The sequence below is a fragment of the Urtica dioica genome, chromosome 2 (assembly GCF_054948205.1).
Source record: "Urtica dioica subsp. dioica isolate 48M chromosome 2, U.dioica_male_clone48M_v1_H2, whole genome shotgun sequence".
In the NCBI taxonomy this organism is placed as follows: Eukaryota; Viridiplantae; Streptophyta; class Magnoliopsida; order Rosales; family Urticaceae; genus Urtica; species Urtica dioica.
This window is the reverse complement of record NC_142757.1, coordinates 29168638-29188875: the sequence shown is the minus strand read 5'-3', so window position 1 is coordinate 29188875 and position 20238 is coordinate 29168638. Positions and strand designations below refer to the sequence as shown.

General features: G+C 42.1%; 1 non-coding gene across 1 annotated transcript; it reads right to left on the bottom strand.

Annotated features, from left to right (window-relative positions):
- Positions 1-9142: 9142 nt before the first annotated feature.
- LOC149404269 (small nucleolar RNA R71) lies at positions 9143-9246 on the bottom strand. The gene has a single exon (XR_016295684.1). It is a non-coding gene; the product is annotated as a small nucleolar RNA R71 (small nucleolar RNA).
- Between the last annotated feature and the right edge of the window lie 10992 nt (positions 9247-20238).

The window sequence follows — 20238 nt, the reverse complement described above, 5'->3', positions numbered from 1 at the left end:
CATCCCATTTAATTAAAACGAAATGATTTAGCGACGATTTAATCGTCGCTAAAGATGTGAAATTTACTATTAGCGACGAATAAATCGTCGCTAAATGCCTGGTTCAATTAAGTTCATTTAGCGACGATTTTAAATCAATTAGCGACGATTTTATCGTCGCGAAATGTCTTTAAATACCAGATCGCGACCCAGTTCCCTCATTCGCTCCCAAACCCTAAAATCCCCATTTTCCCCCTGGTTTCTCCTCCTCCGCCGTGTACCGCCGACGCCGTCGACGCCGATCTCTACCTCCCCGATAAGTCTCTCTCTCCTCACTTCTCTCTCTCTCCTCACATCTCTCTCCTTACCTCTCTCTCTCCCATTGCAGCTCCTCCGCCGCTCCGCCACTACTCCGCCGCTCCGCCGCCGACGCCGTAGCTGCTTCCCCGCCGACGCCTTCCCGCGCGCTCCCTGCTTCCCCGCCGTCTTTCCCGCTCCACACATACATCGGTAAGTTTTTTTTTATAACTTTATATATATATATAAATATATATATTAATTATTTATAGAATTAATATATTAGTTATATATATTAGTTATTTATATATATAACTTTATTTATATATTAGTTATAAATGGTAATGAATTAATTAGTTATAAATGTAAATGATTTAATTAGATACATTTACATAATTCATATTTATTGAATTATATATTTGTTATAAATTTTATAAATTATAAATGAATTAATTAGTTATAAATGAGTTATATATTTGGATTTATTGTTAGTTTTAGGATGTTTCTCTGCAGGTTTTAAAGTTAAAGGCTTGATGCCGGGTTGTTAAGTTTATAGGGGAGGTTCTGCCGAAATTTCGGTAGGATCGTGAAATTATAAAATAAAATCCGAAAACTACTAAATTTTGAAATGTTCAATCTATAGGTAAAATGAGTTATCCAAATAGGAATTGGATAATCGAGGACCAACATTTAAGCGTTGAGTTTTCGGCTGGCATGACAGAGTTCATGGCAATGGTCGGACAACACGTAAATGTCGAAGGAAGAGTTAAGTGTCCATGCAAGAGGTGTAACAACGTGTTGATGCAAAACATTCCTGATATAGAGAATCATCTCTTTATCAGAGGATTTAAGAGGAATTACACGAGGTGGAACTTTCACGGGGAGGAAGAAGATGACGTAATGCAGTTTCAGACGGATTACAGAGGAGGAGGCGGGATGTTTGATGATGTACACGATATCTTAGATCACAACAACGTAGACGGTGACGATGACAATATTGACCCGAATGCAGAATACCAAAGTGGACAGTTCGATGACCTTTTCATCGACCTGAACACAGAATTATGGCCGGGTTGTACGGAGTATTCGTCACTCTCCTTTGTTGTCACGTTGATGCATTTGAAAGTGATGAACAAGTGGACGAATAATTCGTTTGATCAGCTACTGAAAGTACTGAAAAAGTCTCATCCGATCGGCAACACGATTCCAGAGTCACACTACGAAGCAAAGGTGAAATTGCTTCGATTTGGTATGGGTTACGAGTCGATTCACGTCTGCAAACACGATTGCGCGTTGTTTTGGAAGGACAACGCCAATCTAGACGAGTGTCCAGTTTGTAATGAGAGCCGGTGGCTGAAGAAAGACGGTGGAAAAAAAGTAGTGCATAAAGTGTTGCGCTACTTTCCACTGAAAGATCGACTTAAGCGACTGTACGCGAGTCGGCACACAGCTCTAGAGATGTAGTGGCACGAGAATGAACACATTAAAGAGGATGGTGTACTGCGACATCCTGCAGACGGAGCAACGTGGAAGGAGATCGACCGAAAATATCCCATGTTTGCGGCAGAACCGAGGAACGTCCGGCTTGGACTTGCCGCCGATGGTTTCAACCCATTTGGTGACATGAGTTTATCGTACAGTATGTGGCCAGTAGTCTTGACTGCGTACAATTTACCGCCGTGGTTGTGCATGAAAACATTGTACTTGATGTTAGCATTGCTTATACCAGGTCGTAGTGCGCCAGGAAAAGACATGGACGTTTTCTTACAACCGCTGATTGATGAGCTGAAGGAATTGTGGGAAACCGGTGTTGTGTTGAGAGATGATTCGAACGGTGAGCTATTCAGGTTGTTTTCCGTACTTCTATGGACGGTGAATGATTTTCCAGCGAGAAGCAGTTTGTCGAGATGGAGTGGTCAAGGGTACCTTGCTTGTCCGACGTGTAACAACGACACACCATCTTTCAAGGCTCGAAACAAGATTGTTTACTGCGATCATCGTCGATTCTTGCCGTTGTTACACCCGATGAGGAAGAGCAAACTGTACAAGGTACGAAATGAGAAACGACCACCACCAGTGAGAAAATCAGCGAGCGACATAGTTCGACAATTGCGATTAGTGGGAGATGCAACCCCGGGGAAGCACCCTGACTTCGGTGGGAAGAAACGAAAGGGCGATGCGAGTGAGCTGAATTGGACGAAGAAAAGTATTTTCTTCGAGTTGCCGTATTGGTCGAGTCTTACGCTGAAGCATAACCTCGATGTAATGCATATAGAAAAGAATGTATGCGACAATCTTCTGGGTACCTTGCTGAACATCGAGGGGAAGACGAAAGACACAGATAAGGTGCGGTTGACTTTGGCGGACTGGAACATAAGGCACGAGCTTCATTTGTACCAAGAAGGAGATAGATGGATGAAACCGCCGTCGTCATACACTCTGACACCTTCAGAACAGAAGCGGTTTACTGAGTTCTTGAGATCTGTCAGATTTCCCGATGGTTTTGCTGGGAATTTGAAGAAGAATGTTACCGCGGATGGGAGGTTGACGGGTTTGAAGTCTCACGATTGTCACGGTATTATGCAGCGCTTATTGGCTCCTGCTATTCGTCCTTTTCTGGATCGAACCATTCGAGATGCCATAATAGAGCTCTGCAACTTCTTCAGACTTATTTGCTCTAGAACGCTGGTAATTTCAGACATTGAGAAGGCGTAGGAGGATGTGAAGCTTATATTGTGTAAGCTGGAACGAATTTTTCAGCCTGATTTCTTCACAATCATGGTTCATTTGGTAATGCATCTACCGGAGGAGGCAATTAACGGAGGTCCAGTTCATATGCGGTGGATGTATCCATTTGAGAGATACCTTGGAAGGCTCAAGAACTTTGTGCGTAATCAAGCTAGACCAGAGGGTTCAATTGCCGAAGCCTATGTTGTAGACGAAGCATTGACATTCTGCTCAAGGTATCTAGAAGGCGTTGAGAATTGTTTCAACATGCCCCAACGAACACACGTCGTGTCTAACTTCGAAGGTGTCGAACGAGAGTTATCGGTGTTTCAGTCATCAAGTTGTCGGCCTTACGGGAAGATGACCACGATACGCTTAGATGAGAATATACGATTGCTCGCTGAGTGGTACATTTTACGAAATTGTCCCGAAATTGACGATTTCATGAGGTAAATGAGTGAAATAAATGAACTTGAATTATTTATACGAAGTGATGTATTAAATGAACATGAATTTTATTTCAGTGAACACATAGATCTCATGGAATTAGAAGGTCGGCCAGATGTTGAAGAAGCGCATCGACTTGAGTTCCCAAAATGGTTTTGGGAAAAGGTATTTGACTAATTAACTCAAAGAATATGATTAAACTCGCTTCGACACTAACCGACTCGTTAATGGTTATAAGTAGGTATTTCGCATGAGCCAAGACGGATTATTCGTATCCTCCGAATTATATGCATTGGCATTGGGACCACATTTCGCACCACAGACGTATCCGTGTTGTGTAGTGAACGGAGTTAAATTTATCTCCCATCAACGTGATAGCAGAAGAACGACTCAGAATAGCGGGGTATGTGTACCAAGTGAAGGAGGTCACGACTTTTACGGTCAAGTAGAAAACGTCATTGTCTTGACGTATCAGAACAATTGTCGTGTCGTCTTATTTCAATGTCATTGGTTCGGTGACCAAGATCCGAGGAAAAGGACACGCAACGACAATAACTTGACAAGTGTGTATGTGGCAAAAGAATGGTACAAAGACGAGCCTTTTATTTTGGGAACTCGGGCGAAACAAATTTTCTACTTGGAAGATAACTTGAATGGTCCTGATTGGCGAATCGTCGAAGAGTGTAATCATCGAAATGTGTGGGATCTTCCTGATATTGACCTCATTCTTGGTCAATCTTTGTCTTCAGTTCAGTTGTCAGTAGAACCGTCAGATTTTGATTCACTGTCGACGTGTCATCAGTCTGCGATACCAGAGCCCGTGAGCAACGACGCAGTGAACTTGTTGGAAAATATTGAAGAAGAAGAGTTTATCGATGACGAAGAAACTGAGGACGAAGATTTGATAGAAGAAGATGATTTGTCAGACGACGATGATTGATAGTATATAACATTTTTCATTTACTTACTAAATTAACTGATCATTTAAATCATTACGAATGCATAACTAAATAACTTTTGTTTTGAATTTCAGATGGCTGCGGCTACAGGAGCTGGAGGCAGCGGAGGCGGGGATGACTTCTTAGCCCGTCTCCCGAATTATTGCCAGTCGGCGCCCGTACGTGATGGCGTCGAAGAAGAAGACGAGGATATCGAATCGGCCGTGCGTGGGCCGACGGTCGGGCTTCGATCTGAGCGTGTACGGCGCCCCGGGGTGAAGGAAGTCGTTATTTATAACGAGGAGTTTCAGTCGTTCTTGCAGCCAGAGCGAGAGATGGATCCGGATCTCGCGACGTTCGCGAACACGCTCGGGTTGGTCGTCCGAGACAAGATCTCGCCTACGGTCCCAAGGTGGACGAATGCGAACTTGGGGCCGGCGAAGGAGGCCGAGATCCGAGCAGTGATTCGAGACAAGTACGACATTCGAGTCGATGGTGACGCAACCGGGAAGAAGAAGGCGATTGTCGATGCGGCAATCATTCGAGACGCGAAGACTCGTCTTCGCGATTGGAGGCATACCTTGCGGTCATGGTTCAACATCGACTGCAAGAGCAGCGTACAGGTGGCGCGGTCGCTGAAACCGAGGTCCGTTAAGCTCGACAACGAATGGGAGACGCTGATACAACGATATACGAGCGATGGGTTTAAGGTAATCAAATCATTTACGTTAAATATGTGTTTACCATTTTATTAAACGATTTATTATTTACGTGTACGTTTACTTATATTACAGGCCATACGAGCGAAGAACAAGGCAAATCGCGCGAAGAAGAAGACGAAGACTCGACATGGGACGATTGGGTTCTCGACCCACCGCATGAAGAACGTAAGTTTTATGTTTAATTATATGATACATCAAATCATTAAAATTATCTAACACTTGAAGTTTTGTTTACATGCAGAAGAGCGCCGAGACAGGCACTTTCGAGAGCTTGTTTGCCAACTACAAGCGCCAACATCAGTCCGACAAGTCCGAATGGCTGACTCCTGAAGCCTCCGCACGTTATGTAAGTTTACATTTATTTTTCTTTTTTTTCGATTAATATATACTAACTAGTTAATTATATCAGGATCGACTGGTCGATAGGTTCAACACGTTGCGAACGGAGGCTGAGCAACAAGGAGCGGACGTTGATATTTTCGTCCTAGAGCAGCAGGTGATCCGCGATATTATGGGTTCGCGGACTGATCACTTGACCGGCGTCGGACGTTTGGTGCCACAGGGAGCACGGATGGCGGCTGAAGTCGCCGAAGTCTACGGTTCGGAGGCTGGGACGTCGCAACCAGGATATATCTCGCAGGAGGTGTTGACATCGACCCTCGCCGCAATACAGAGTCAGGTGCCCAGCCTCAACCTGAGCTCGTTCATGCCTCAATTTCCGCAAAGTTCGCAGCACGCTCCGTCATCCCACAGCCAGCAGACTCCGACGGCCGGCGTCCACACTCCGACGCCCGGCGAGCAGAGGACTCCCGACGTTAGCCAGCAAACGACACCCGGCGGACCAAGTCAGTCTACTGATCAGCACGTTGTTCCGCCGCAGCCTGCAGAGTTTCAGCGTCAGCAGAAGAGCGTTTCACGTCGAGGAGGGGGAAAACGAGCGCCGGGACGACAAAGCAAACGTCGCGACTAGTGTTTTATTAGATATTTTGTGTATAGTAGATTATTATTTACATATTTCTCGATAACCAAAAACGTACGTGACCGGATTTTATATATTTGTTGATTTGGATAATATAATTTAGTTTTTATTTGATTTTTCATTTTAGAATTTCATAAACAAAAAACCGTAAAAAATTAATAATTAACGACGAAAAAAAAATAATAATAACAATTAGCGACGACAAAATCATCGCTAATTACTATAACACGGAACGTATTAGCGACGACAAACACGCGGGAAATTTTCCCGCGCCAATTAGCGACGAAAAAGTCGTCGCTAATTACCTGTTTCAAAATAAAAAAAAACTTCTCGTCACGACATTTAGGGACAACATTATCGTCGCTAATATCGTGGGTAAATATTTAGCGACGACTAAATCGTCACTAAATATATTTAGGCACGGACATTTAGCGAAGATAATAATCATCGCTAAAATCGTCGCTAAATACATTTAGCGACGATTCTCGGGTTATTACCGACGAAAAAAATCGTCGGTAAAAGTTGTAATTGTTGTAGTGGTTTCCAAGATCATATCTATTTTGATCTCCTCGTTATTCTTAGATCCTATGATTTCCATCTCATTCAGGTAACAAACGATCAGCATCGTATGGTCCTTGACAGGAGTCCTAGTCTTCATGCGACAGTTCATAAACTGTTGGCTTTGCTCTCCAAACATCTCATGAAGATTGTTGAGCATGTCGGCGGCGGTCTCGATGTCACAATGTTGTTGTTGCAACACATTGTTCATTGATGCTAAGATATAGCACCTCACAATCTCATCGGAGCAGAGCCAGGCCGTCAAGGCGTCTATGTCCTCTTGAGTCGAATCATCATTCGTCAGAGGAGGACACGGGGTGGTGAGTACCCATTTGTGCTTGTTAAACGTAGGTATTATGTCGAGGTTATTGATAGGTGCGTTAATCACGCGTAAAACTCCTATTTCCCGAACAAAAAACCGACAAGTCCTCAAGTATTTTAATGGTTTTTAGTAGGTTTTTGAGTAGTTTCAGGTTCAGAGGAGTAATAGAGCGTCTACAATCAATTTCGTGGAAAGGGGACGGGATTTGGAGACAAAACGGTCGAAATAGAGTCAAAAAGCAATAAGCAAGAAAGTTGGCGACTACGCGCGCCGCGCACCCTCCCTCGCGCCGCGCGATGACAAGATTCGAGACCGCGCGCCGCACATCGACGATAGCGCGCTGCGCATACGGGGGCACAAACCATGAAATCACACAGAGTCTTATGCGCGCTCCCCGCATCACCTGGAGTTCGGACCGCGCGCCGCGCATGGACGGCCGCGCGCCGCGCCCTCCTTCAGGTTTTGATGGACTTACTTTCCGTTTTTGATGATTTTGGGCGAATTAAATCATTCCAAAGGCCCAATATGCTCCGAAAATCACCCCTTGACCTATTTATGTGACACTAAGCTCTGAAAACCAGATATTCCCTATTGTTTTAGTTTCTATTTTTATTGTTTGGTTGTTCTTGAGAGCTTTTGAAAGAGGAAAAAGGCGTTCTTCAACGGAATTGACAACCCGACGAGTTCTCCTTCTCCGAATTCATTCGTTCTTCTTTCTTCTCTTATTTTATTTATTTTATTGCTCTAAATTATTGTTGAACATCAATTTTATTTAATATGAATTCCGTGTTGGTTTCAATCTTTATTTTAGTGCTTTTAATTATTCTGTTATGTTTAGCGTTGATTATGAACACCATTAGAGGCTAAGTTTCTTATGGGGTTGCGATGTAGCCGGGATTGATAATGGTTGGGGGAGCTCGTTAGGGTTAGATAATTATTGTTTGCTTCATTATTATGGATTGCTTGATATGAATTGTTCATTATGCTTTCTAGTGCTTGATCACCATTAGAATTGTTATCTAGGATTGTTTAGCTACTCGAGAGAGAGTAAATAATCGTGCTTTTGTTCATGTCATCATAGTTGATCCTAGGTTAGAAAATCTAGGCAATTTATGTAATCGTTTGAACTCTTGTTTCATTGCGTGTGATTGTTTTAATAGGATTAGATGCCGAGAGGACAATAATCCGTCAATTACATAGGTTTGCTAGAACACTCGAGAGAGGCTAGTGAATAAGTTTGATAGAGTGAGATTGGCATCCACAGGAGTAGATTTTATTGTTTAAGCCTGAAACCCCCCCGACCTAGTTAGCTCCGGTGAAGTCATGACCTCTACTTTCTCTTCTTGCAAAACTCGTATTTAACTCTTTGCTTTAGTTTTATTATTGCTTTTGTCACAACCATCTTCTTAATTGTACTTCGAATTAATTAGCATCAAGTTTTAGAAAATCGCTAAAGTAACTAGTCTCTATGGGATCGATATCCGTTACTTACGTAACACTATTACTTGTTCGATACGTCCGCTTGCGTGCTAGTTATAAAAAATATCGCAACAAGTTTTTTTGGCGCCGTTGCCGGGGACTAGTCTACAATAGCGATTGAATTTACTTGCTCTTGCTATTTAATTTCTTAATTTTTGTTTTATAACTTTTCGCGTCACTTTCTTGCTTTTGAAGGTGTATGCGAAAAGACGGGTCATCAGCTCTCGTTCCAATCAACTCTGAGATCGAAAGATTTTGCAGGAAAAATAAAAAAGAATCAAAGGAACGAGCAATGGAAGAAAACAGGAACAACGCCGAGGAGCCCAAGACCCTGTTCCAATACGGGCTACCGCCGACCGATGCCACACAATCGGCCATTGTTCTTCCGGTTCTTGCGGGTAATCAGAATTTCGAAATCAAGACCGGCGTGATCCATATGGTACAACAATCCCAATTTTCGGGATCACCGGCCGAAGACCCGCAAGACCATCTCACCAACTTCGTCGAGATCAGCAACACGTTCAAGCTCCACAATGTGTCCGACGAAGCCATCCGCCTCCGCCTCTTCCCGTTTTCACTACGGGACCGAGCCAAGACGTGGCTCAACTCCTTCCCGCCGGGTTCTATCACCTCGTGGGCCGACCTGCGCGTCAAATTCATCTCAAAGTTCTTCCCGTTCGAGAAGATGCACAAGAGACGCAATGAGATCCATTCGTTCTCCCAGTTCGAGGGTGAGTCTTTATTTGAAGCTTGGGGACGCTTCAAGGAGCTGCAGCGGAAGTGTCCTAACCATGGCATCCAAGGGTGGATGATGGTGCAAATCTTCTACGGCGGCCTTTCTCCTTCATCGCGCACCCTCGTCAACACCGCCGCAGGGGGATCCTTCTTCCAAAAGACCGAGGAAGAAGCTCATGCCATCCTTGAGGAGCTCGCGTACAACAATGACCAATGTCCTTCCGAGCGAAGAATTCAAAAGTGCGAGCCCGTCACGCCCGAGATGGAATTGATAAAAGCTCTCGCAGCACAGGTGGCCGACCTCACCAAAACGCTCCACGAGCAGAAAGCTACAGTTCATGCTATCCAAGCCCATATTCCCGAGCCGTGCTTCTGGTGTGCCGGCCCTCATTCTAGCGATGAGTGCGCGCAAGGGAACAAGGGCCAACAAGCAAATTTCGTCAACAATCGGCCGCCCAACCAAAATTACAACAACTACAATCAAGGCCCGATGAGCAACTATCAGAATGGGGGATGGCGCGGTCACCAGAATAACATGCCGATGCAACCCGCACCGCAAGCTCAGCCTCGACCGCCTCAGAATCAGCCCCGACCACTGCCATATCAAGCCCCACCATTGCGAGCTTACAAGAATGAGACCAATCTGGAGGAGCTCGTAGCTAATCTGGCCACGTCGACGATTGCCTTCGTGAACACCACCACCGATTTCATGAACGAAACGAAGACGGTACTCTCGGACCAATCGGCTCAGATCCGAAATCTCGAGACGCAGGTGGGGCAACTCGCAACCGCCATCCACACACGACCTCAAGGTACACTTCCAAGCACCTCCGAAGTGAATCCAAGGGAGCATTGTAATGCCATTTCTCATCAACATGTGGAAGTCACTGAGAGCCCGAAGAAAGAAGAAGCAGAGGCTGCCTTGGTCAACAAAGCTCCTACGCCGCCCTCGTCGGTCCGTATCTATGAGACGCCACTTCCGTTCCCGCAACGGCTCACGGTGGCGCTTTCCGCCGAGTGTAGCGCACTTCTAAAACAAGAGCTCCCGCCAAAATTAGAAGATCCGGGCAAGTTCACATTGCCGTGCACTATTGGAGACATCTTTATCGAGAACGCCTTGTGTGATCTAGGTTCGGGCATCAACCTCATGCCATCGGCCGTCTTCAACAAACTCGGGGTGGGTGAACTAAAGCCCACGCGCACCACTCTCCAATTGGCAGATCGGACCGTAAGGCACCCGCGCGGCTTCGTGGAAGACCTCCGCGTTAAAGTCGGAAAATTCACTTTTCCGGCCGATTTCTACGTCATCGACATGGACGAGGATCGCGATATCCCCATTCTCTTTGGAAGAGCTTTCTTAGCCACTTGCGGTGTTCGCATAGACGTGCAAAGAGGCGAGCTGATGATGCGCATGAAGAACGAGGAGGAGACGCTCGGGATCTGTAAAACCCGAAAGCGCAAGAAGGAAAAAGAAGAGGTCTACGTCCTCGAGACGTACGAAGTCGCCACTCCACCACCCACACCTCCGCCACGGGCTCCTAAAGAAGAATCAACAAAAAATGCGACCAAGGGTGCAAAGCTGAAGTCTCCATCCAAGCCATGGCGAGGACATTGGCCGAAACCGTTCAAAGAGGTATGGAGGAAGAAAGAGCGCGTAAAAGAAGATCCACCGCTGCCTGAGCGCGGCGGCGACGAGTAGGGGAGTTCTACCTCCCCCGCGAGGTAAGTTCTCTGTCTCCCGCGTTTTTTTTTATGGATCTACATTGAGGACAATGTAGAAATTAAGTTTGGGGGGATGAACTACTTTGTAGGGGATTTCTGTTAGATTAGGTTGTTTTTTTTATTTAAGTTTTATTTTCTTAATTTTGTTTGGTGATTGCTTATAAGTGATAGTAGTAAAGTGTTTTCTCTCGTCACTTGCCAATGATACCATGCATTTTCAAGGAAATCCGAGTTTGAGTCAATTTTAAAAAAAATTTGTGCCTCATTGTGATTGACTAGTGGTTTGAGTAGTACAATTTCGGTTGATTTTTCCCACTTATGCACACACGTTGTCCCGGTGTTTGGGTAGTCCTTAGAGGTTCGATCACATCTTTAAATGTCTTTTAGCTCACGAACACTAAGAACCGCTCTAGCCCTCATCGAGGCGAAATGACATGACACGAACCTAGGAAAGATGACATAGGCCTTCATTTGGACCGATCAGAGCCAAGAAGCCAACCCGTATTACTTCCTTGAGCACCCTTTCATAAAAAGCCGAACGATTAATCCTTTCTCGATACTTAGTCAGAAAAAGCCGAGCCAATAATATTACAAGTCCCACAAAGAACCCCGTTAACTTAGCGAATCTTGAGTGAATTCTTTCGATTTTGTGACATGTTTTTCGACTAGTCTCTACGTGTTTTATAGTTCATTAGACACCACGCCGGTGATTGTTCGTGTTTATTTTTATTGTTTTGAATAAAAAAAAAACAAAGGAATAAAAAGAAAAAAAAGAGAAAAAGAAAAAAAAAAACTAAAAAAAAAGAGTGTTTAATTTATGCGTTTTATCATTTATTTGTATTAGTTTTTGGCGTGGTATTCTGTGACATTATTCTTAGAGACTAGATGTTGCATAGTCAAAGTTTGGGGGGAAAACATTGGGAAGTAAAGGCTTAGGAAAGAAAACGTTCGCGAAAGGTGAAATGTTATACCATGAACGTGGGAATGAGTGAGTAAGAAATATCATGTGAAAGTTGGTGAGATCGAGTCGCTAGGTTGACGTTTTAGCCACATTTTGACCATATCCTACCGTTGACCCTAGCCTAACATTACAAGCCGACAAAGCCCTATTGATTTCCTTGGTAAGTGTCTTGCATTAGTGGAGAGTGAGCGGTGAAAAGCATTATGGTGTTCGATTCACTTTCATCTCATTATCATTTGAGCATTCTACATTAGAAGACGTGAACGAACATATTGAGTTGACTTCTCTCCCTTTCGGGACATATTTCACACACGGGGGATTTTGATCGGGAATGTGTTGCAAAAGGCCATTTAGTCAATCTAATTATTTTTTTTTCTTGGTTTCATATGATGATTGACTTGGATTCGGAAATTTTTGTAGGTTGAGGCATGTAACTAACACTTGACATTGTTGCTAAACTTTGTGATCACCATTCGTTTTTAGTATAACTTCTTTGGTGTGTTTATTTTATTGTCTAGTCTTTTGTGTTGCTTGAGGACAAGCAACGGTTTAAGTTTGGGGGGATTTGATAGGTGCATTAATCACGCGTAAAACTCTTATTTCCCGAACCAAAAACCGACAAGTCCTCAAGTATTTTAATGGTTTTTAGTAGGTTTTTGAGTAGTTTCAGGTTCGGAGGAGTAATAGAGCGTCTACAATCAATTTCGTGGAAAGAGGACCGGATTTGGAGACAAAACGGTCGAAATAGAGTCAAAAAGCGATAAGCAAGAAAGTTGGCGACTACGCGCGCCGCGCACCCTCCCTCGTGCGCCGCGCGATGACAGGATTCGAGACCGCGCGCCGTGCATCGACGATAGCGCGCCGCGCATACGGGGGCACAAACCATGAAATCACAGAGAGTCTTATGCGCGCTCCGTGCATCACCTGGAGTTCGGACCGTGCGCCGCGCATGGACGACCGTGCGCCGCGCCCTCCTTCGGGTTTTGACGGACTTACTTTCCATTTTTGATGATTTCGGGCGAATTAAACCATTCCAAAGGCCCAATATGCTCCGAAAATCACCCCTTGACCTATTTATGTGACACTAAGCTTTGAAAACCAGATATTTCCTTTTGTTTTAGTTTCTATTTTTATTGTTTGGTTGTTCTAGAGAGCTTTTGAAAGAGGAAAAAGGCGTTCTTCAACGGAATTGACAACCCGACGAGTTCTCCTTCTCCGAATTCATTCGTTCTTCTTTCTTCTCTTATTTTATTTATTTTATTGCTCTAAATTATTGTTGAACATCAATTTTATTTAATATGAATTATGTGTTGGTTTCAATCTTTATTTTTGTGCTTTTAATTATTCTGTTATGTTTAGCGTTGATTATGAACACCATTAGAGGCTAAGTTTCTTATGGGGTTGCGATGTAGCCGGAATTGATAATGGTTGGGGGGGCTCGTTAGGGTTAGATAATTATTGTTTGCTTCATTATTATGGATTGCTTGATATGAATTATTCATTGTGCTTTCTAGTGCTTGATCACCATTAGAATTGTTATCTAGGATTGTTTAGCTACTCGAGAGAGAGTAAATAATCGTGCTTTTGTTCATGTCATCATAGTTGATCCTAGGATAGAAAATCTAGGCAATTTATGTAATCGTTTGAACTCTTGTTTCATTGCGTGTGATTGTTTTAATAGGATTAGATGCTGAGAGGATAATAATCCGTCAATTACATAGGTTTGCTAGAACACTCGAGGCTAATAAATAAGTTTGATAGAGTGAGATTGGCATCCACAGGAGTAGATTTTGTTGTTTGAGCCCGAAACCCCCCCCCCCCCGACCTAGTTAGCTCCGGTGAAGTCGTGACCCCTACTTTCTCTTCTTGCAAAACTCGTATTTAACTCTTTGCTTTAGTTTTATTATTGCTTTTGTCACAACCATCTTCTTAATTTTACTTGGAATTAATTAGCATCAAGTTTTAGAAAATCGCTAAAGTAACTAGTCTCTGTGGGATCGATATCCGTTACTTACGTAACACTATTACTTGTTCGATACGTCCTCTTGCATGCTAGTTATAAAAATATCGCAACAGTTATGTTTCCAATTAACGTAGCTTTTGGTTTCGAGTTTGTTTGAGGAAAGGATGATCGAGAGAGGTTTGAGAGACATTTTGCCTATAAAAGTTGAAACAAGTTTATGATTAGTCTTTGGTTTAGGATTTAAGTTTCTTAAGACTTGATAAAATCCAAAGGTGTTATAAACCAAACAATAATTTACTCCCTCAAGAGAAGGCCGCAAAAAATCTCCATTTATAAGTAAATGACTCATCATTAATGCTTAGCAAAGATGTCAATACACCAATTTTGACTAGCCACCTTTTAAAATGGTTCGATCACTCACATCCTTTCGCAGGGCCTCGAGGGAGGATTACTAGGGATTGAGTCTAAGTGTGTAACCAACCACTTAGTCCAAGAGATCGACTTTGAAAAAACAATCCACCGAGGGGAGGCCTTGTCTCATTGTCTAACTCTCGGACGTAGCTCATTGAGCAATGATCAGAGCAAAGCGCCGTTGAGTACTCTCATTTAAGAGAGGGCCACGAGGGTGACTCTTAGTCTGGCGACAATTGCACTTTTCATTAGTGTTGGGGATCGTGGGTTACAAACAACAAGTATAACCCTCCCACTTAGTTTTTGGAGTTGGTACATCGACTCTTATAAGTTCGGAAACGGTTTTCCTAGTTATAGAGCGATAGAGCGAACAACTAGAAAAGAATCCTAGAAATTCATGTTCAGAGCAGTGTTAGTGCATAAAGGCACAAGGGACATACTCAGATCTTTTCCTATTTTCTATTTCGGGAAAGTGCATGAGGGAAGTCTGAACTTCAACTCACTCGAACACTTGAAAGTTTGAGATTACACATCTTTTTATTTTTCGGCTTGTCTACAAGGAGACCTCCCACTCAAATTTTCAAGAGCATATAGATTTTGAACATATATGATATAGATATAGTTTTGAAAACATTTTGAAAACTTATTTGATTTGGATGACAAAATATTTTCTTTTGACAAGTAAAACGATTTTAATAACCTAGACATAGAGCAAGTACACATAAATAAAAACTATTATGAGCATTATAAATTTACTAAACTTTTTAGAAGCTTGAAAGTTGAGAAGCTTTTGGAAAGTTGCAACGTTCGTTTCCCCTCGCAGCACGTCTCTCTTCTTTCCTCGGCAACACGAGCAACCACAAAAGTTTCTATCACAAGAATAACTCGAGAAAGAAAAAAATTTAGTGTGTGGACACTTTTAAACACGACGACTCAAGAACAAGTCTTAGAGTCGAAGAGCTAAAACACTAGGTCAAATGAGGACCTAGGTGCCAAAACAAAAATGAAAAATAACTAGAGAGAGAGAGAAGATCGGCCAACAATGTCTAGAGAGAGAGTCTCTCAATCTCTAACTTATGTTGGATGAATGAAATGAGAGAAACAAGGGTACTATTTATAGGAGAAGGGTTAGCCTTGGAAAGAAGTAGTTTCCTCTTTCTTTCCAAGAATTAATGAGGAAATCTTATTTCCTCTTTTTTTCCTTGCTTTGCACGTCCAAAATAGGCTTCTAGAAGCCTTTGATTTGTTTCCTCATCTAGTTTTGCTTCTCTCTTGACTCTAGTTGGCCGAAATTAACTTTCCTCTTGGGGAGAATTTGTTTCCACTTTTTCTTTTGGCAAGTATTTTCATACATTTATGCACAAAATAAACTCTCTTTTTCTCTATTGGGTTGCACGAAATTAGTCTCCCATTCTCTTGGGTTGGACGGCCAAAGGGCTTCTAGAAAGCCTCATAAGAAAAGCCAATTGAGAATTTTCAAGTAAAATTCTATGAAATGAAATTAATCCACAAGGCCCAATGAACACATCATGGCCAAGTGATCTACGCCATCATATGACCATGTCAAAAAATTCATTGACATTCATTTCATGCTATGTCCAAAAAGACAAATTTACCCTTTTGACAATTTTCGTAAAACTTGTCTCGTTCTTGTTTTGACTTAGCTTCTAGTTTAACTATTCCTACTCGATATGATTTGTGACAGTGACCTCATGTACCCAAATGAACAAAGCTTGAGCTAAATATATGGACTCAAAAGTTCACAACCGTTTTCCAAGTTTAGCTTAATGTCAACTGACTCCACTAAAGAGTTGACACTGAAAATCTCTCGGTTCAAATGAATTTATTTTCTACTCAAGAATTCAACCAAATTATGATTAGCAGATCCACTGAATATTATCTATGTTTACCCTTCATAAATATCATCAGCTAGTCGATATTTACGAAATTACCATTTTACCCTTCTAGCTATTATTTCCTCAACTCCTTTGTCACTTGTGAATAAGTTAGAAACAATGTATTGACGATGAGCTAACAAGTCACATTGTTGTTGGAATCAAAATTTCTCAAACCTTTAAAACACGTTTTTCAATATAAAAAATTAAAAACTTTTAGAACTGATTCTAATGTGTTTTAAAAACATCCCAAACTCATAGAAAATCAACATGCTTTTTAATTTAAAGACAAGAGCATTAAATTAAAAAAAATCTAAGATTACAATTCTAACTTGTCACAAAATTAGTAAACTTTCGAAAACGATTTTCAAGCTCATAATTTTAAAAAACATGTACATGCTAATCTTTGACCATAGCTCTGATACCATTTGTTGGAATCGATCTAGGGTTTGAGAAAATAATTAACGCTTCGGTAAGCGGCGGAATTTTAAAAATTTTCTTTTACAAGTAAAACAGTTTTTACTAACCTAGACAAGTGCAAGTACATGTAATTAAAAACCAATATGAGCTAGAAGTTTACTAACCTTTCTTGAAGCTTGAACTTTGAAGAAGCTTTTGGAAAGTTCGCAACGCTCGTCTCCCTTCGCAGCACGTCTCTCTTTCTTTCCTCGGCACCTCGACCAACCACGAAAGTTTCTATCACTAAATCACTCGAAAAGAAGGAATCAGTGAGTGGGCACTTTTAAACGCTACGACTTAAGAACGAGTCTCGAAGTCGCAGAGCTAAACACTAGGTCGAGTGAGGACCTAGGTGCCAAGACAAGGAAAAATCGAAAATAAACTAGAGAGAGAGAGAGAGAGGAGTTCGGCCAACAATGTCTAGAGAGAGAGTCTCTCAATCTCTAACTTATGTTGAATGAATGGAATGAAGGGAATGAGGCCTCTATTTATAGGGGAGGTTTTACCTTCAATAAGGTAGTTTCCTCTTTCATTGAATATCACATATTCATGAGCAAATATTGCTCTCCTTCCCTTAGAGTCACTCGGCCAAATAGGCTTCTAGAAGCCCTTGGATTTGTTTCCTTTTTTGTTCCATTCCTTGCTTGTTTCTTGTGTTGGGCGCCTACCTCTTATTTCCCTTAGAGGAAATTTGTTTCCTCTTTTTCTTTTGGCAAGTATCTTCATACATTTATGCACAAAATATTCTCTCTTGTTTCTTGGGTATTTGGGCGCCTATAGTAATGCTAGAAAGGCCTTCTAGAAGCTTTTCCACTTGTTCATGACAACATGAAAAAGGCCCAATAAGAATTTTCAATAAAATTCTTATGAAATGAAATTAATTCACAAGGCCCAATGATCAAGTCATGGCCGAGTGAAATTATGTCATCAAATGAACTTGTCAAAAAATTTGTTGACATTCATTTCATCCTTTGTCTCAAAAGACAAAAATACCCTTTTGACTATTTTCGTTCTTGTTTTGACTTAGCTTCCAGTTTAACTATTCCTATCGATGTGATTCGCGACAGTGACCTCATGGACCCAAATGAACAAAGCTTGAGCTAAACACTTGGACTCAAAAGTTCACAAACCTTTTCCAAGTTTAGCTTAATGCCAACTGACTCCACTAAAGAGCTGACACTGAAAATCTCTCGGTTCAAATGAATTTATTTTCTACTCAAGAATTCGACCTAATTATGATGAGCGGATCCACTGAATATTATCTATGTTTACCCTTCATGAATGTCATCAGCTAGTCGGGATTTTCTAAATTACCATTTTACCCTTCTAGCTGTTATTTCCTCAACTCCTTTGTCGCTTGTGAATAAGTTCGAAACAATGTATTGACGAGGAGCTAACAAGTTACATTGTTTCATCCAAACGAGTCAGGACTCAATTTGGACACTGGCCAGTTCATTTATTCACACTCCAAGGAACAAAGCATGAGGTGACATACATTGCATTTCAGCAATCTTGTACATGAATTCCATATCTATGAGAACTTCACAAAGTTACTCATGACAGACTCACAACTTAGTACTTAACCAATAGGCCTTGTTCGGAATCACATAGTGAGTCCGAACTTTGACTTTCTCAAATGAGAATACTAAGGTGTGAAATGGCATGTCTCATTTCAGGATTAAGGTAAGCATGATGCAATTCATACATAGTGACTTCGAGACATAAGAGGTTAAATGGTTTGTTCTTATATTGTCTCTAGAAGTGCACTGGTCAATTCAGTATCTTCGGAAGATACCTAGAAGAACTATAGAGTCCCCAACTCTCAATGCCTCATAACCAGACATCATAGATTCTTCTAACAATCATACTGAGGTCAATAGTCCTTTGACCCTAAGATTGCGAATATATCGTTTTAAGCAAACTACGAAGAGTTTGTTCATGCAAATCTACATTTGTCTCTTCGTAAGTTGTTAAGTTTGTTTATGGACTAAAAGACTAAGGTTTTATCATAAAGCTTCAAACAAAGAAGGAATGAATGAACGTTTCAACTTTATTGATGAATAGATAGGCAATTACAAGCAAGAGTCTTCATGAGACTTTATTACATCAAATGTACAAAATAAAGACTACAACTCTTCTTGTGGGCACCATTGACAACAAACTCCCACTTGACTCAAAGAAGGTGTGTGTAGTCCTTCATGCCTAATCCCTCACGATGTTGGTCGAAGACCTTGTTCGCTAGGGCCTTGGTGAATGGATCTGCGAGGTTGTCCACCGTTGAGATCTTCTTCACTTCCACGTCTCCGCGCTGCACGATCTCTCGAATCAAATGGTATTTCCTCTCAATATGCTTAGAGCGCTTATGGCTTCTAGGTTCCTTTGAGTTAGCGACAGCCCCACTATTATCACAATAAAGGGTCATGGGCTCGTCGACGTTTGGAACAACTTCCAAATACTTAAGGAACTTTCTAAGCCATACAGCCTCTTTGGATGCTTCACAAGCAGCCACATATTCTGCTTCCATTGTGGAGTCAGCAATGCAAGATTGCTTAATACTTCTCCACACAACAGCTCCACCATTAAGGATGAACACAGATCCCGAAGTGGATTTCCTGGAATCCTTATCCGCTTGAAAATCGGAGTCGGTATATCCCGTCATAGTCAGGTCAGTACCTGAGTATGTAAGCATCAAGTTCCTAGTTCTTCGAAGATACTTAAGAACATGCTTAACAGCAATCCAGTGCTCGGGTCCAGGGTTGGATTGGAAACGACTAACTACGCCAACGGCGAAACATATATCAGGTCTAGTGCAAAGCATAGCATACATGAGGCTTCCTACGGTAGAGGCGTAAGGAATCTTCCTCATGTCTTCAATCTCTTGTGCAGTCTTGGGAGACTGGTCCTTAGAGAGTGAAACTCCATGCCTAAAGGGTGTTTGACCCCTCCTGCAGTCTTGCATCGAGAAGCGATCCATCACCTTATCAATATAAGATGCTTGAGAGAGCGACAGGGTCCGGTTTTTCCTATCTCGAAAGATTTGGATTCCCAGAATGTACGCGGCTTCTCCTAGATCCTTCATATCGAATTGCTTTGCTAGCCAGACCTTAACCTCAGATAACTTACCCACATCATTACCAATGAGAAGTATATCATCGACATGTAGTACCAGAAACACAACTTTACCTTCGTGTATTAACTTGTAAACACAAGGCTCATCTATTGACTGTTCAAAGCCAAAGCTCTTTACAGTTTCATCGAATCTAATATTCCATGACCTAGATGCTTGCTTTAGTCCATAAATGGATTTAAGCAACTCACAAAGCTTGGTCTCTTGACCTTTATCCACGAAACCGTCTGGTTGAGCCATGTAAATGCGCTCGTCAAGATTGCCATTCAGAAAGGCTGTCTTGACATCCATTTGCCAGATCTCATAGTCGAGAGCTGCAACTATGGATAGGAGTATGCGGATGGATTTAAGCATCGCGACTGGCGAGAAGGTTTCTTCATAGTCAATCCCTTCTTGTTGGATATAACCCTTCGCCACAAGTCGTGCTTTGAACGTCTCGACGTTCCCATCAGGACCCATTTTCTTCTTGTATATCCACTTACACCCTACGGGTTTAATCCCTTCAGGAAGGTCTACA